General features: G+C 49.0%; 1 protein-coding gene across 5 annotated transcripts in view; it reads right to left on the minus strand.

The window, feature by feature from the left end:
• Positions 1-10,635, minus strand: part of Mras (muscle RAS oncogene homolog) — a 53,504-nt gene extending 42,869 nt beyond the window's left edge. For 2 of the 5 annotated variants that reach the window (XM_027933700.3, XM_071615620.1), the window contains exon 1: positions 10,179-10,281. The gene's annotated coding sequence lies outside the window, so the exon portion shown is untranslated. Of the gene's footprint in view, positions 1-5,023; positions 5,307-9,917; positions 10,045-10,178; positions 10,282-10,617 lie in introns of those variants that run through there. The other 3 variants (XM_071615618.1, XM_071615619.1, XM_027933701.3) reach the window with 3 other exon arrangements.
• Positions 10,636-17,661: the final 7,026 nt, after the last annotated feature.

Genomic DNA, 17,661 nt, shown 5'->3' on the forward strand with positions numbered 1-17,661 from the left:
ACTTAATGCTTAGTTGTTTATGATGTAATGTGTCTTAGTAGTTGTCAGTACCCAGCACCAGCCGGGCACAGAGGTGCTCAACAAATATTTGTTGATCTACATCCAGGAGCTGGGGATGCTTCATCAGCTACAGTGGGAGAGGGGGCTGAGGACTAGACCTTGTCCTCTCTGTCTCTGGGCCCCCTGAGGGCCTTACAGTTAACCACAGCAACCAAAGACTATCTGCAACAGAGCTACCAGTTTAAATTTTTTAAAAAGTGTCCATAAATTTGAGTTATGTGTAGACCAGATTTTAAAATACTAACCATCAATTTAAAAGTTTTACACATTGTACAAAGCAAACAAATCATCCCGACGCCTCATGGTGGCCCCAGCCCAGGTCACTAGCTGCCACCTTGGCCTTTTTTGAGCGGCACATATCCAGTGGGGTGGCTGTTCCCAGGCAGAAGACCTTTTCTCGCTGCCTTGGCCTGGCCTGGCTTTGGCTGCAAAGAGGCTGAGATGAAAGGAAGTGGAAGTGACCCTGAGGAGCAGCAGCAGGGGTTATTCAGGCCGAGGAAAATTTCCAGAGGAGTGTTCTCCAGGGGGAGGGCACAGGCTGCGCAGGAGTGTGTCAGACCCAGGGCGGTGGAGGGTCCAAAGGCACTCCAAAAAGGAATCATTGCCGGGATTGGCTCTCATCATTCATATTCAAAATACTAAACACCATTAACAGAGAACCTGAACTTTTTTTTCTGCTTATCAAAAGAAACCGTCCAGGCTTTTTCCTGAGGTGGGGTGAGGTGATCCAATCTCCATTTTTTAAAGAGTAACCAGACTGCAGAGAGCAGGACTGGGGCCAAATAAAAGAGAAACTTCCTGAGAACGAGTTGGGCATGGCAATGAGCAGGACGGGGAGGTGTGGGATTTTCCTCTGCGAAGGCCTAGAGAACAGGACAGGAGAAGGAACGGCTGCCCAGTGCTCAGGGTCCAGCCAGGACTGGAGGCAGGGCCCTCCGGACCCAGGATTTTAAGCCCGCTTAGCTGGAAAGGCAGGAGGCCACCTTCCACACCTCGGCCCTCCAAGCTCTTAAGGGCTGCTGTGTTTCTTTGCCCTCCAAACCCGGCTGGCCAGGCCTGGCAGCGATAGCGTGGAAGGAACACAGAGCTGACAGGCTGCTGCATTCCCAAAGGCAGGGCTCACCCAGACATCTGTACCAGCTGCGGGGGGCCAGGCACCCACCCCCTGCTCTCTACATGCAGCGCTTTCATTAAAAGTCACGGCTAAAAATTGTCTGCCCCTCTGCTAGCTGCATAATCTCAGGCCAATTAAACACCTGTCTGCAAAACTACTGTTGGTGGGTGGTAGCAGCAACCAGTGGGATGAGGATTCAGGCTGAGTCCTGTGACCCAGATTGATATTTATAATGCCTGTTTCCTAAGCCCGGACCACATGCTAAGCACCTTACATACGCTTCCCTGATCCTCACTGCATCTCAGACTCGGAGAGATCACTGTTATGTTCTCCATAAGCACCTAGTTGTTTGCCTTGACAGTACTCTGCATGCTGGTACTTAATGCTTAGTTGTTTATGATGTAATGTGTCTTAGAAGGTTGTCAGTACCCAGCACGAGCCAGGCACAGAGGTGCTCCACAAATATTTGTTGATCTACATCATCTCTAATCCTGACAGCTACTCTGCAAAATGTTCTAGCAGGAAAGCATGAAAAAAATTAACATCTGAGTTTGAAGGCTCGACTTAAGAATCTGATCTGGGGGCTGGGGATGTGGCTCAAGCAGTAGCGCGCTTGCCTGGCATGCGTGCAGCCCGGGGTTCAATCCTCAGCACCACATACAAACAAAGATGTTGTGTCTGCCGAAAACTAAAAAAAAATAAATAAATATTTAAAAAAATTATTCTCTCTCTCTCTAAAAAAAAAAAAAAAAAAGAATCTGATCTGGCTGGTAATAATCACTACAATCATTCCATAGTTTTTGATTCTTACTGTAATTCTAGGATGCATAATCCTTGTTTAGACAAACTCTTTAATGACCCTTTCCAGATTTAAGAAAAGAAAAGAAAAAGAAAAAAAAAAAAGGTAAAAAGTTCATAGCCTCGTCCAGGATAGATGTCATCATTCCTCTGCAATCAAAAGTCATGGAAATTTGGAGTTTTCAGAAGGTCTGGGGCTAAGCGTCCAGGAAACTTGGTCCCTGGAAAATGGCAGGAAAGTAAGTTTGAGGAGAGAGACAGCCAGGGAGAAATTTGTGGGGCTTGACCAAACAAAGGGAAGATTTCTGACACTGGATTTTAACTTCTGCCCTGTTCTGAGCCACAGCACACCCTCTTTCTTTTAAGCCCTTGGAGAAAGTCTGTGATCTACAACAGGGTGGAGAATCAAACAGGGATTTCATTGATACTTGAGCAATTTTCAAACAAAAATACATGATACCCTTGAAAAAGTTCTCCAATGAGAGAATCCTTTGGGAAGATTAGGAAATATTGGGGAGTGCGTCTCCCCATTTCTACACATGAAGAAACATAACCTGACTAGAGAAGAAAGGGACACAGAGGTCAGTGGTGACATTCCCCTCTCTGGGTATGGAGGTAGGGGACTCCCTCAAGATGATTCATATAAACAGGGAGTGGAGCAGAAACTGCAGTGGGGGGGGGGTCCCCCCAGGAAGGGAGGATGGAGAGTGCCTAGGGCACCCCAACTCTGGTGGCCTACCTGGGAGGTCCCAGGCCCCTGCCTGGATATTAAGCTCTGCCACAGACTCTGCTTGGGGCAAAGGCTACCCCACCCTCTTCTTCTCCACGCAGATGGATCTCAGCCCTCCGTCCATCTTTCCTATTCGACCACACCAACCCTAAATAGAAAAGTCCCTGTGAAATGCTCTATTAGAATGGCTATTTTGTTGACATGCCAAGTGACCAGCTCCTGCTGCCCCTTTCCATCCCTCCAGCCATCCCCAGTTGGAGTCCAGAAATAAAACAAAGGCTTTGTTTCTTTATTTTGATTTCCTCCATAAAATCTCAAACATGCAGGAAACACCCACCCAGCCCCAGAGAAGTGGACTCAGGCTGCTGTCCACTGAGGGTGGGTGGGGCTGGGGGTCAGTGAGTGGAGGTGGACGTCAAAGCTGAGGCTGCTGGCCTTGGATGCTGAGGGCACCAATGGGGCAGGGCCTTGGAGAGCCTGACTCCCTGGAGGGGAGAGGGGCCCAGGTGAGGAGTGCCGGCCCTTCAGCTCTGCCAGGAATCTCAACCTGAGGAATGCCCAAGAGCAGGGAAGGCGGAGGAGACATCTCCCAAGAGGTTTTCTCATATATGTGCCCCCTGAGGCTTTGGGACAGCATCTCCACCCTTCTTCCCTCATCTCCGGTTACAATAAAGCAGGCATTGAAAGAAGAACATGAGAGAGGCTATTTTGGGCTTCTGGGCCTGACTCGTGAGGGAATGGTGCTGGCTGAGAAAGATGCGTTTGCCTCTATCTGCTCCTCAGGGTCTCTGTTTCCAGTGAAAACATGAAGAGGTGAATTGTGGGTTATCTCAAAAGAGGGAATTTTCCAGAAAGTATGTTGAAACTCTAAGAGATAACAAGGGATAAAAAAAAATACTAAATGGAATTAAAGTTAATCTTGCTTTTGAAATGAATATGCTTCGAGGAGGCAAGAACCCATCCCCAACCCCTCCCCCAAATGACCAGCTCCTGCAGGGGTGAGTGGCCCTCCCAAACTCCACCACACTTCTAGCAATCTCCACACAGGTCCATGTGCCTGTCAGTACTTTGCATTCAGTAGCTGGAATCCTGGGGACAGACTAACACAACAGCACTTATAGAAGGTTCTCTGTAAACCCCAAACTTTCCTTAGAAAACGGGCCTATAAGGACGACACGCATGAATATTTCTGTATAATTAAGCAGGACCTGGTTTTAACATGGCTTTAACTGCTTTCATCGATGACACTTTCATAGTGGGATGTTCCCCCGCAGAGTGGGTCCTTCTGAGGTTTCGCCTTCCACCCTTGCTGACTTTGGCAGTATCTCCATCAGAGGGAGAAGGACTCCAAGGTGTGATTCCTTGGCTGACGACTCAGGGACAGAAAGCGCTTCACCTCATCCTCCCCACTTAATGAAAAGGACTTGGGGGCCACCTTGGGTCTCCAACGTGTATTCAGAAACTAGCTCAGTTCTTGGCCCCCCAATTGTGACTTGCTGGAAAAGGATTCTGATTGGTGAGTAAGGCCTTTCCAGAAAAGTCCAGATCTTTAAAAAGCAGAGCTCTGCTCGCTGTTCTAACTCAAGCTCAAGCTGTGTGCAAATGGGATCACACCAGCCTCCGGAGTGTACCCATGGTGGGGAGGAGAAGGCTGCAAACAGCTGGGGGAGAAGACGTGGCCTGTTCTCACAGGGAGCCAACTATGCCACCTCACCCCCACTTTGCAGAGAGGAGGACCCAGTACTGGGCACCTGGGGTCTGTTCCGAAGGGAGATCTGGAAAAGGTCACCCTGGGGATTAGAAAGTACCCTGTGGACTTAGTCCCCTTCCTCTAAAGTAGTTCTATACTTTACAATACAAAAAGTATTTCGTTAAAGATTGTCTGAGACGGGGTGCTGAACAAGTCATTGTCAGTCATAAAAATAGAATTGTGTCTTCTCTGTCTTTCCCAAGTACACCTGCCACCTTCTCTCTAAATTACAGCTCAATTGGGGCAGCTGTGACTAAACTGTGCTCTGCAACCCACAACAGCCAAGGCAGGTGTTTGTGACAGTGGATGAGCATCTTTGAAGAAGGTCAAAGCCAAAAATGCATATTCATCTCATTCCTCAGTGTGGTCAGAGGTAACAAAAGGAGCGTCTATGAACATCCTTCATGGAGGCCCAGCTGGCATTTCCAGTGGATTAGCTGGCCACCTGAAGTCAAGAGAGAGCCAGGACATGGAAACTCAGGATGAGGCTCCCAAACCCTACCACAGGCTCAGGATGGGCCCAAACCAGTCAGGAAAAACGATGAGGGATCTGTTCTAAGTCCTGCCCTACCTTGTGAAGGATCAAGTGCAGACAAGATGGTCACAGCTGCTCATTCTGGGTAACAGGTGCATGATGTTTTTTTTGTTGTTGTTGTTGTTTTTTTTTTACTTTTCAAAATTAAAAAAAAAAAAGGCTGGGTACAGTGATGCTTGCCTGTAATGCCAACAACTCAGGAGTCTGAGGCAGGAGGATAGCAAGTTTGAAGGCAGCCAGGGCAATTTAATGAGACCCTGTCTCAAAAAAAGGACTGGGGATGTAGCTTGGTGGTAGAGTGCCCCTGTTTTCAATCTCCCTATCAGAAAAAAAAACAAAAACTGTAATTAGAATAAAGTACACAAGTGATTTAGGGGTTCATAGTTGAATATAGGGGGTTAGTGAGAGTTGGGGGAGATGACTGCAGGCCCTCTCTGCCTCTCTTTGCCAATCGTCTAGGGCTACACCCTCTGTGACTTCTGCTGCCTCACTTTATGCACAGCCCCCTCTCCTCAGGGGCCCTTGGCTGATGGTACCACTGATCATGTATAGTCAGACCCTCAGTGCCAGCAGAGAAAGGACTGTGCTTCCAGTCCTGGGGACAACAGGTGCAGCAGAAGGGGCATGTGCTTTAGAATATAATCCAGTCAGACTCCTTTCTTTCTGTTTCTCTCAGGTGACAAACTGTGGGGCCCTACCTAACTCCCTGAGCCTCAGTGTCCAAATCTGTAAAAGGCTGATTGTTGTGAGGCTTAGAGCTGGTGAGTAGGAAGAGTACAGCCCAGGGAAGGCCCACAAGTCTTTGTTGAAGGAAAAACATATGGATGGCTGGAGGGAAGGGAGAGAAGGGAGGGAAGGAGAGAGGGAGGAAGAGAGGTAGTGATACAAAGAAGCTGTCTTCAAACCATGCCATTGGAGAAGTTGAAGAAAGTAAAACTGCTCATGGTGGAGAAAAGCAAGACTGTGGAAGGTTCGTATGGAACAGGTTAAGGGGAGAAAGGAAACGGCTTTCTAAGGATGAGCGGGCCCTAAGGGGAGTGGACTGACTTGAAGGGCAGCAGGAGCCTCATCTCTAGAAGGGTCCACTCACAGACAAAGCCCCCTCTCTGGTAGCTGTTAACCATTCCCTAGTCTTGGCTCAGAGGGTCACTTCCCTGGTAGCTGTTGACAGTTCCCTAGTCTTGGCTCAGAGGGTCACTTTCCCATTCTGGCCATATTTGTCTACTACTATTATTAATCCCTACCTTAAAATCACTATACTTAAAAAAAAAAAAGCATGCTTTCAACTTATAATCTTCAGCCTTAATGAAGAGTAAAATATTCATTTGAAAACAGGTTTGATGTGATGCTTTTTTATAATGCATATAAACAAGTATGTAACCACTAAGATGGAAGAGGCTGTCTGTGTCCCACAGAACCATCTCCCCCTCATGATGAAAAATGTGCTCTGCTAGGTATGAATCTAGACTAAACATGCTCTGGGGCCCTGTCGGGTGCAGGGTTCTGTTATCTGAGGTTGCCTGAACACTGATAATGCTCCGCATCCGCAAGTCCTTTCTGATCTCTCAGCATATTTCATCTGTGTATTGCATCTAATCCCCATGACAACCCTGAGGGCCAGGCAGAGAAGTCACAGATGGAGCCTGGGCCCATGCAGCAGAGCGCAGGCCCCACCCAAGCCCTGTAGATAGTCACAGAGGACCAGGAGTGGAGCGCAGAGCTCCGACTCTCCGTCCCACCCCCTGGGCTCCACTATTTCACGTGGCACAGCCGAATCCATCCTTGTCTTGGCACTGCCCACGATCTCACTAGTGGAACAACTCGTATTAAAATTGTGATGCTTCATCCATGGAAAAACCTGCTGCCCGGCTCTCTAGACAGAGAATATGCCCTTCTGAGCCCCAGAATGTCAACTCAGCAACTGGTGATGACCCACATTGTCATTTGGCCATCTGGCCATCAGCAGGCCCCATCTCGTGAAGCTGCCAAGAATAGGAAAGGACATTAATATTAGGGACATTAAGAAGCTACATTCACATGGCCGCTTCATGACTCCCACAAGAGCAATGGCTGCAGAGAGCAGCCTGGGAACACACTGGCTGCATAAGGCCCCGTGGTGGGGCCAGGCCAAGGAGGGCTGGGGGCCCTCTGGGAATAGATCAAACCAACCTCATCACATGTGGCAGGAATGCTCCCTGGAGAACAAGAGATGGGCACCATGGATTACAGGGCAGGTGCCCAGGAGCACAACCCAGCCTTCCCTCATTCCCCACCACATCAGTGAGGCCTTCTGAAGTCAGACCACGGAGCTCACTGACTTTACCGCAGGCTGGGCAACAGTAAAGTCACTACTTTCTGTACCTCTGACACCACCTCTGCCCTCCCAGTCTGCCCTGGATGGCATGCTGGCCTGGCTGGTTTATTAAGCAGGTCTTCAGTAAACACTATTGAAGCAGCATGGTTTAGATGAGGGGTGGGCAACATGGATGAAGGGCTCATTCTCAGAGTTCCATGAATCCCCTGAATTATCCACCCAACTTTGCACATCAGACAATTTTTTTTTCTGAACCTCTCATTAGCATCTTAAAAAGGCAGTGATTCTAAAACTGTAACTCTGAACTCCAGACCCTCAGCTTTCATGGCTACCTGTCCAGTGCAAGAACTTGCCAGAAGTACACAGTGACCTCACAAGAACTGAGAGCATGTTTGGGTGATCAGAGGTCTATTTAATCTACTGCTGTTTTAGTTCTGCTACTTGCAGCCAAAAGCATCCCCACTGATTAAGGATACAAAGCCCAGAGGCAGTGTCTAAGATGATGAGGGCAAGACCTCACAGAGTTCACCAAAAGAATTCCTCTCCAAGCTTAATTCTTTGCTCAGTCCCCAGACAATGGGTACCTGCCAGATGCCCCAGGTCACAGGGAACTCACCCAGATCCTTCGTTTTTTCCCATGTCCAGACAAAGGTGACTGACTACCTCATAGCTGGTTCATACCTGCTCAGGCCTGGCAGGTCCTGAGCCTCTGGAACTCATGTATGCCCTCTGGACACTTGAGAGCATTCCAGCTCTGCACAAGAACCTGTTCCCACTTGGTTCACATGAGTATGGCTTATCCAAACTACAGAGTGCTCACGAGCAGATATGTCTGCTATCACTTTCAGGGAGGCACATTCTGTTTAGGGCATTTCATTGGTAGAACAAATTATAATGATTAAGCCAGGTAAAAAAACACAGACTGGAGGTCATATTTCCCTGAGAACTCACTAGATACAGAAGCCTGGTCAATATGTGATTCTGACTGATGTTAGGACCAGTCACCCCAGAAGCTCAATTTATCAGAGCCAGCAGTCCCTCCTGTTCCAGATGACCACTGGAGCTCAGAAACCAACCCCAGGGGTAGCTGACTTGTCCCTTTATAAGAAAGTGTAAAATACCTGTGACTAGAGTCAATACTAAAATAAAAGTTACACCTGTCACAAAAATGTCTTATATATAGCTGAAAACATGAGAATTGGAAAATAGAATCTGCTTTATGCAGGAACAAAGGTAACTACTCTGAAAAGCAGTAAGCTGCCTCCCCAGGGGGCCTTGACCACCTCCCCTCTGCATTAGGAAATGACAAGGTCACATCAGGGGGAAGGGGGTAGTTTCCACCAGCGCACTGGGCTTACTCAACACCCTCCCCCTCCCTCTCCCCTCCCCCAAAGAGGTTGGCAGACCTTGAAGCCCCCAGAACACCAAAGCCCATGCCCTCCCACCCTTGGCAGAGAAAGGCCAAACTACGCCATAAACCACAGACAGAGACGTTAACTGGCTGCTGGGCAGTGTGAACAGACCCACGGGTGAAAACCATGGCCTGAAACATTTTCAGCCCCAGTCAGCAGGGACATGCGATTTACAGGAAATTGGGGAGGTTTATAAAATGTTAGCAGCTCAAGTTTCTTCCCCGCGAAAATAAGCAGAAGAAACTCTAAGATCTGTCTCTGTGAAAGTGCTTTGTTCACGGCTGAGCCCTGACACGTGTCAGTTATTAATAATACACACAACCACTACCTCACACTTGAACCCACCAGTGTGAGTCTGCAGAGAATGCTGTATTCTAAATGCATAACATAGGCTGCACCAAGAGCATCTGAGCTCCTCACAGCCAGACTTTCATAACAGGGGCCAGAACAGACACATGGCCAAAAGCATGGGCTTAGATATGATCTTGGGCAAGTTGTTGATTCTTTCGAGGCCCAATTTCGCCATTTGCATACAAGGATAATCATAAAATCTTTCTGGAGGTGCGCTGGCAAATGATGAGCAAGTCCACCTCAAGTGCTTCATCCCTGTTAGTCCTGCGGTTATTACGGGGGTCTTTCCAGGCTTTTAGGTCTGATCTGCTTACTCCTGCAGCTAGGTAAACCTCTGGAGGCTACAATTGCAAGCCTCATCAGTCACCCTCTCTGGACTAGTCCAGGAGACAGCATGAGTCCCATTGTGCATCTAGGATCTAACTGGGTGTCCAGGGCCCCCGCTGCTGCCAGGCATCACCTCCTCCAGGAGGCCTTCCCTGACCTCCCATACTGGAGTGGGCTCCCACACCCCTGGGCTTCCCAGAGCCCAACACAAACCACTCTGGGGTGTCACTCTTCCTGGCGGGGGAGGAGCTGGCACCATGCCTGACACACCGTGGGGACCCTGCTGCATCAGTTCTATGCATGAGCCCAGGCCTCAGTTGTGACCAGAGCCCCACCTCCCCAAACCCAGGCACAGTTAAGAGTTGTTTATACAGTAGGCTGCTTTTTTATAATTCAGATGAATCTGACAACTCTCCGGGAGGATCCCTGCCCCCCGTTAAGGCCATTTTAAAGGAGGAAAGTGCCCCTCCCGCTCCGACCTGGTCCCGCCGCCCACCTCCCCTCCGAGGAACCCCAGGATAATTACCGTGGAAGGGTCCCCGAGCCGCGAGCAGGCCCTCCCCTCTGGGGTCTTGGTGGCGGACAGATCTCTCAATCGCACACCGTTACGCGGCAGCCCGCGACCGGGGCAAAAGGCCACGCACAGCCAGTCCCAGGACGCAGCCCGCGCGTGGAGAGCTCTGCTGAGCCGGGGGGCGGCCACACCTCCCGCCCCGGAACAAAGCGCCAGCCCGGCCTGGGGGCGGCGCGCCGGGCCCCCTCCCCTTCCCGGCTGCCGGCCACTCACCGCGCGCTCCGGCCACGCTCGCCTCTGGCCCGCAGGCCGCCTCCTCCACGATCGTGCCCGGGAGGAGGCAGCGCCGCGCCCGCCGGGCCCCGCGGCAGCTGGACTGACGGCTCCCCGCCAGCCAGCCCGCCGGCCGCCCCGGCCGTCCCCGCCCCGGCGCCTCCTTAAAGCGACCGCGCAGCCCTCGCGCGCCCGGAGCGCCTGGCGCGCCGCGCATTCCTTATATTGCAACAGCGCCTGCTAAAAATAGAGCGCCACCGCGGGCGCCGGGGGAGCCCGGCCACCGAGCCGAGTCCCTGCCGCCCCCGCGAGCACCCCGGCCCCCCGCAGACGCACGCCGAGATAGGATCCGGCCCACCCGCGCCGAGTCCCCAGGGCCCAGCAGGGTGCGCAGGCCAGGCCACCCGCCGGGCCCCAAACCGCTGCCTCCCCCACTTACCCAGAGCCCACCCGCAGCGCGGGGCAGCTGGCTTGGAGGTGGGCGCCGAATGGGAATTCGCCCCGGTCGCTTTAAAAGCATCGGCGCTCCAACCTTTAAATCTCCGGGCCAACTTCTGCCCCAGTCCTGGGCAGCTCCCGGCCACCACCTTAATTAACCGCGTCCCCTTCAAATCCCCAGCCGTCTTCTTCCTAGGTCCTGCAGCCCTAGTCGTTTCCCTGAGGCCCTCTGGGTGCTGAGATCCAGAGCCCAAAGTTCATGCGGATAATGGCGAGAGGCGACGCTCTACGCGAGTTCGTTTGTTTCACCCCCGCGTCGTACCCCCTGCCCTATTTAAAATTTTAAGATATAATTCACATGCCATAAAATTCCACCTTTTCAAGTATACAACCCAATGGTTTTTAGGATATTCACAAAGTTGTGCAGCCAACACTATGATCTAATTCCAGAACGTTTTAATCACCCCACCTTCACCACCACCAAATAACCCTATGAACAGTCACTCCTCATTCTCCCCTCCCCCCAGGTTCTGGAAACCTCTAATCTGCTTTCCAGTCTCCGTGGATTTGCCTATTCAGGACATTTCCCCTAAATGGAATCACACAACACGTGGTCTTTTGTAACTAGTTGCTTTCAGTTAGCACGATGTTTCCATGGTCCATATGTGTCCTCACATGTTAGTACTTAATTCCTTATCATGACAGAATAATATTCTATTGTATGTAAATACAACATTTTGCTTATATATTCATTAGTTGATGGATAGTTAGGCTTCCAATTTCCGGCTGCTATGAATAAAACTGCAATGAATATTCCTGTACATGTCTGAACATTTGTCTTCATTTCTCTTGGATACAGACCTCCGAGTGAAATTGCTGGGTTATATGGATTACTCCCTGGGGAAACACCAAATTTTTCCAAAGCTACACCATTTTCCATTCCCACCAACAATGCAGAGGGTTTCACCTCCACATCCTCAACAATCTTTCTTGTTTCGTTTTGTTTTAATAGCCATTCTAGTGGGGATGAAGTGGCATTTTGGTGCGTGGGGATGAGGGGCAAGTGCTGGGGATTGAACCCAGGACCTCTCCCATATTGGGCCCTAGTGACTGATCTATATCCCCAGTCCCATCTTGAGGTTTTGACGATCAGTGTCATTTCTGAGGACATTCTTTTAGTAAGTGACTTGGAGCCATCTTTACACATCCAGGGAACCCACTCCCTTCCCATTTGAGTCTCTCCCTCCATCCCAAACCTAAGGGGACCTCACTATCCTGTGTTCTGAGGGCTTTGCAGAGGCTCTGGTGTGATGCAGGCTCCCATTGGCATCCCAGCCACCCATGTAGCCATTAGGTGAGAGCAGTTGTAGCCCCCTGTCCCCACTCCCTTCTGCTGCTCCAAGGTCAAGTGGACCCCAAGAGGCCCCAGGGTAGGGAGAGCAGATTGGATGCCTCCAAGAGTACCTCACCTTGGCAATGGGACGTAACAGAGGCGCCTGGGAACTTCAGAGATGGGTTACCTTGACTGGCTGGGTCTTGCCCTGAACTTGCCTTTTCTTCTCCCTACCATTTACCACAGGCCCAAGGGAAGGTGATCAGAAGACATTCTGATTATCTGTCAACCGTTCGTGGGCTCTTTTTGTCAAGAAATGTCCTCCCCTGGTCCCTGACTGTTGCCCTTAGCAGAGTTGAGATAATATCTCCATGAGAGTCAAAAGATGTCGTCACACTGTTTCCATACACAAATCTTCAATAACAGGTCTTCTCAAAAATGGAACTTTCACAACTGATAGCTGTTATGGTTTAGATATGAGATGTCCCCCCCAAAGTTCATGCACGAGACAAGGCAAGAATGTTCAGAGGGGAAATGATTAGATTATGAGTGCTGAAACCTAATCAGTGGATCAGTCCACTGATATGGATTAACTGTGTGGAAACTGTAGGCAGGTAGGGTGTGGCTGGAGGAAGGCAATCCTTGGGGGGGGGGGCGTGCCTTTGGGGTTTATCTTTTGTCCCTGTTGAACAGAGCTTGCTCTCTGATTCCTGGCTGTCACGAAATGAGCAGCCTTCCTCCAACATGCCCTTCAGTCATGAGCTCCTGCCTCCCCTCAGGCCCAGACCTATGAAATCAACCATCTATGGACTGAACCTTTGAAACCATGAGCCAAAATAATCTTTTTCCCCCTTTAAGTTGTTTCTGTCAGGTCTTTTGGCCACAGTGAAGAAAAGCTGATTGAAACAGTAGGCACATCCAGGTAACCTGGGCTCCTCCAACAGTGAGCTGAAACCCTGCAGGCTGTGGCTAGGGGTGGGCTGTCCCCTTTGGGCTGCCTCCTCTGTTCTTGGAAACCTGAAATGTGGCTCCGTCACTGACAAGCAGAGGCTTCAGAGAACAGGTAACCGAGCAGAAAACCAAGGCCTGGGTTTGAGAGTTTATTCACTAAGTAAACTCTGTCAGAGCAGCAACCTACTTGTCAGAGTACCTACTTGCCAACAAGCTGAGTGCCAACCAGGGTCAGTGGCATGGGGTTGGTGGGCGCCAGAGGAAGGGCATCTAACCTAAGCTGTGGGTGGGGGTAAGTAAAAGCTGATGACTGAGGACACATAGCACTAGCTAGGCTGAGAAGGGAGGGACAGACCCTACACTGCGGCACAATTGCACTGAAATCTTTCCCCAAATTCCAGCAGATCAGCATGGCTGATCAGGTGTGTCTGAAACATGGTAGAAGGCCAGACCCCTGACCAAGAACCCAGGCAGGGCTCAGGCCCAGATTTCATGCCCTGAGGTCCAAGGCCAGCCACTGGGTTAGGAACCAATTCCTGAAATGGGGCAAATACAGAACTGCTGGGCTGACCCAGATGGGACCTCCCCAGTTAGTGACAAAGCAAGTGTTTCATCCACTGTGGTGTGTCCTGTGCCTGCTTCTCTGCCCAAGCTTGCTGAATGCGGTGCTTCAGAGAGACTTAAGCTGGTGCCTAGATGTTGAGCAACCCAGGGGGATCTGGGGACTACAGGGCTGGAATCAGCCAGGTCGTTGTGGTCCAGTCTTCCTCTAAAACTCCTAATCCCAGTGTGGTCCCTGGGGGTAAAAGTAGCTCTGAGTTCCTGAGTACTCAATATATCGTGCCTGACACTGGGCAGTGGTAATGGGGCCCACACACACCACCTAACCACCCTGTCCTGAAGGTCTTAACCACCCTGTTTTAGATATGAGCCAGCTGTGAGCCATGCCCACAAGGTGGTGGGCTGAGAGTCAGGTTCTTCTGACTACAAAGCCAGTGCTCTTTCCACCATATCAGGTGGCCTCCATGGGAAGGTCAGTCCCCTGTGTTTGGTGTTGGGAACAGGAGGAAGGTGAGCAGAACAGCACTTGTTCCAGACCCTGAAACTCCAACCACAGGTGAGCAAAAGAAGCTCACCCCAGCCCCATGCAGGTTCCCGCTCTCAAGTGACCTTTCTCCTGAGCCAAGTACAAGGCTCTTCATATTCTGTCCATGATTTAGCACCAAGAACTACAGTCTGCTCGCAGGGTTTCCAAGGCCTTTGCCAACCTTGGTCCAGTCACTTCTCTTCACCCTTCCTCCTAGCCTCCTGCAGTCTCCTCCTCACTCCTCAGGAGTGAGGCCTCCCAGGGTTTCTTCTCGGTGCTTATAGTTCATTCCTCACATGGGCTCCACCTTGCTCTTTGGAGCCAGAGAGCAGTTTCCAATCAGTCTGCTTCCCGCTTTCCACCAAACTTCAAAAGGTTGTCCATCCTCAACTAATAGGTTTGTTTCTGAGCATTTGTTTCCTCTGTCTTGGTATTTTCCTCCTTTAAAATTCAGTGGCTCTTAAATTTTGGGGGAGAATTGCAACTCATAGGAATAAATAAGTTTTACATTGTAAATCAGAAAACACACACACACACACACACACACACAAAGTGTAACAAAAGTTTCACAATGTGGATCTTGACTATGTGTGATGCCCTCTGATCTAATATGCTCTATTCTGTCATTAAAAGATGCTGGCAAGACCTACTAAATCAATTTCCTACCCCACTAATGGGTTATGTCCTACAGTGTGAAATGCACATTTTGACAGCCAGAGCCTCCATGGAGTGATATTATAGCAGATATTTGTCAAGAAAAAAAAGTCAACTTTAACATGCTAGAGACAATAGTTTGAAAAGAAAAAAAAATTCAGTTTGAGTTTTAAAAGCCCAGATTTCTGCTTCAAGGTAGGATCCAATAGGTCGCAGCAGGCTAATGTCCCTATTGCAACAAAATGAGATGAGGCTTTCCAGCTGTTCCCCCATCCCTCCCCACCCCTGCCCGGGACACTTGCCAATTTGGGGCACTCACTAAAGATCACGTTTTGCCCAGAAGGAGGACTTTAATGGAGGAAGGAGGAACCAGAAAAGTGGCCACATGTGCTGGGATGACAAATTAGAACATAGAGGGCCTTATATAACCAATTTTCTCCACATGACATTTGCTGAATTCTGGGCCCAGGAATGCATATAAAAGCATAATGAAATCTTCCACAGTTCTACAGTTCTTAGAAAACAAAGGCTCCCCCCACCCTCCCCAGAAAAGGGCCTGCCTCAAATGCCAAGGCAGCTCCCACCTCTAAACAGTGAACAGATTTTGAAGCTTCATGGGGACAGTCTGAACTGCTGAATCAGGAACTCCTGGAGAGCAGAGCTGGATCTCCAGTCTTCCAAGGCTGAGGATACAGAGAACCCTAGGAATAGGGTGAAATGAGATTAGTATGCTAGGAACAGGAAGACTCTATAGAAGTTGAGTTTTCTAAATCAAAACCGGTACCAAGCCAGTTCAATTCTATATTCCTGTGATCATTCCTCACCCCCATCTGTTTAACAGAGGAAAAAGGGAAAATTATATACAATGATTGCATATGATAAAAAATAAATAGGTTGGATGCGGTGGCATACACCTGAAATCCCAATGACTTGGGAGCCTGAGGCAGGAGGATTGCAAGTTTGGGGCTAGCCTCAGTGACATAGCAAGGCCCTTAGCCACTTAGCAAGACCCTGTCTAAAAAGGGCTGGGATGTAACTCAGTAATAAAGCACCCCTGGGTTAAATCCTTAGTACAAAGAAAACAAAAACAAAACAAATTTAAAAACCAAACTAAAACAAGCAGAGATCAGATTAGGGGTATACTTCAGTGGTAGAGGACATGCTTAGCATCTGAGAGGCTCTGAGTTCAATCCTCAGCACCAAAACCCCAAACCCAACAAATAAACAAAAACTAGAACTGTGAGAAGGCATGAAAATATAATTGATAAGCAAGAGAGAGAGAGAGAAAACAGATAGTAGAAGCAGACACAAAGGTGATTCAGATGTTGTGTTTGGTGGACAAGAACTTTAAAATAACTCATTGTAAGAGCCAGGGATATAATTCAGTGGTAGTTCACTTGCCTTGCATATGCAAGGCCCTGGATTTAATCCCCAATAGCACAAAAACAAAACAAAACAAAAATAACCTATTGTAGAGGAACTGTGTCTCACACGTGGGTGGTGAAAGTGGTATATGCATGTATCAGTAGTCAGGGCTAACTCAGGATACAGAAATCACACAGTAATTTGGACAAGGATATTTAATAAAAAGAATTATTAAAAGTAAGAGGGGTCTATCCACTCAGGAAAAGAAAACTATAAACAATTTGGTTGTAGTAACACCCAAAGAAAGCACAAATCTGGATAAGGTCCTGCGCTTTGCCTCCTACCATCAAGTTCAATTCATATGGAAATGGTGCAGCTGTGATTCAGTGGATGATGAAGTTCATTGATGTTCCACGCAGATGGAATTCCCTGGGGAGCATCCATCAGGGGAAGCTATCCACAGAAAGGTGCCACACCACAGAAGTTGCTGGAAAACTTTCCACAGGAATAATGCATGGTGAGTCAATCTTTGGAATGTGGAGGGTGCCCCTAGAGATGTGCTGTGTGATTCTGGCTGTGATGTTGCAGGAATCTTCCAAGCGAGCACATGAGAACCGAGAAGAGAAGCCTGTTCTCCTGCAGTGGAAATGAAAGGTCCCCAGGTAGGTTGGAGGATCCCAGCAGAGAGGAAGCTATGCCTCTCTGGCAGAGTTTTCTCAGAGGCTCCCAAGCCACAGAGCATAGGAACAGGAGAAAACAGATAGCAAACTTGTTGATGGCGTTCCTAGTGAGGTGATGGACAGGACATGTCTGTAGCAGGAACATCATGGGTGGGGGCTCTAAAGCCAAAGAATCCACCACATCACTGTCACAGGGAAATGCAGAGTAAAATTATGATAAGATACAACCGCTCACCTTTTGGTATGGCCAAAACCCGGACAGCTGACAACACCAAATTCTGCTAAGGAGGTGGAGCATTGGGAACTCTCACCCATTGCGGATGAGAATGCAAAATGGAACAGCCACTTGGAAGACAGTTGTTTGGTAGTCTCTTATAAAACCCATGGGAGCCAGCGATTGTGTTCCTTGGTATTACTTGTGTTACCTGAAGGAGTTGAAAACTTAGGTGTACAAAAAAACCTGCAAGTGGATGTTTATAGCCTATTTATTCACAATTGCCAAAGCTTGGAAGCAACCAAGATGTCCTCTAGCAGCTGGGTGCATAATTACACCATGGTACATACAGACAATGGACTGCCATTCAGTACTAAAAAGAAATGATCTTCTCAGACCCTAAAAAGACATGGAAGAAAACTTTAGACATGTTAATAAGTAAAAGAAGCCCAACTAAAAAGGCTTCACACTGTATGATTCCAATTCTCTAGCATTCTTGAAAGGTCAAACTATGTAGTCGGTAAAAAGATTGGTGGTTGCCAGGGGTTGGAGGCAGGAGGTATGAATAAGTGGAGCACAGAGGAGTTTTAGGGCAGTCAAACTATAATGACACCATCATGATAGATACTCATCTGCCAAAACCCAGAGAATGTACACCTAATGTAAACTGTAGACTTTGGATGACTGTGATGTGTCAATTTAGGTTCATCAACTGTAACAAACTTAACACTAGTGAAGGATGCTGAAAACAGAGGAGGCCA

This window comes from Marmota flaviventris, chromosome 8 (genome assembly GCF_047511675.1).
Source record: "Marmota flaviventris isolate mMarFla1 chromosome 8, mMarFla1.hap1, whole genome shotgun sequence".
Taxonomy (NCBI): domain Eukaryota; kingdom Metazoa; phylum Chordata; class Mammalia; order Rodentia; family Sciuridae; genus Marmota; species Marmota flaviventris.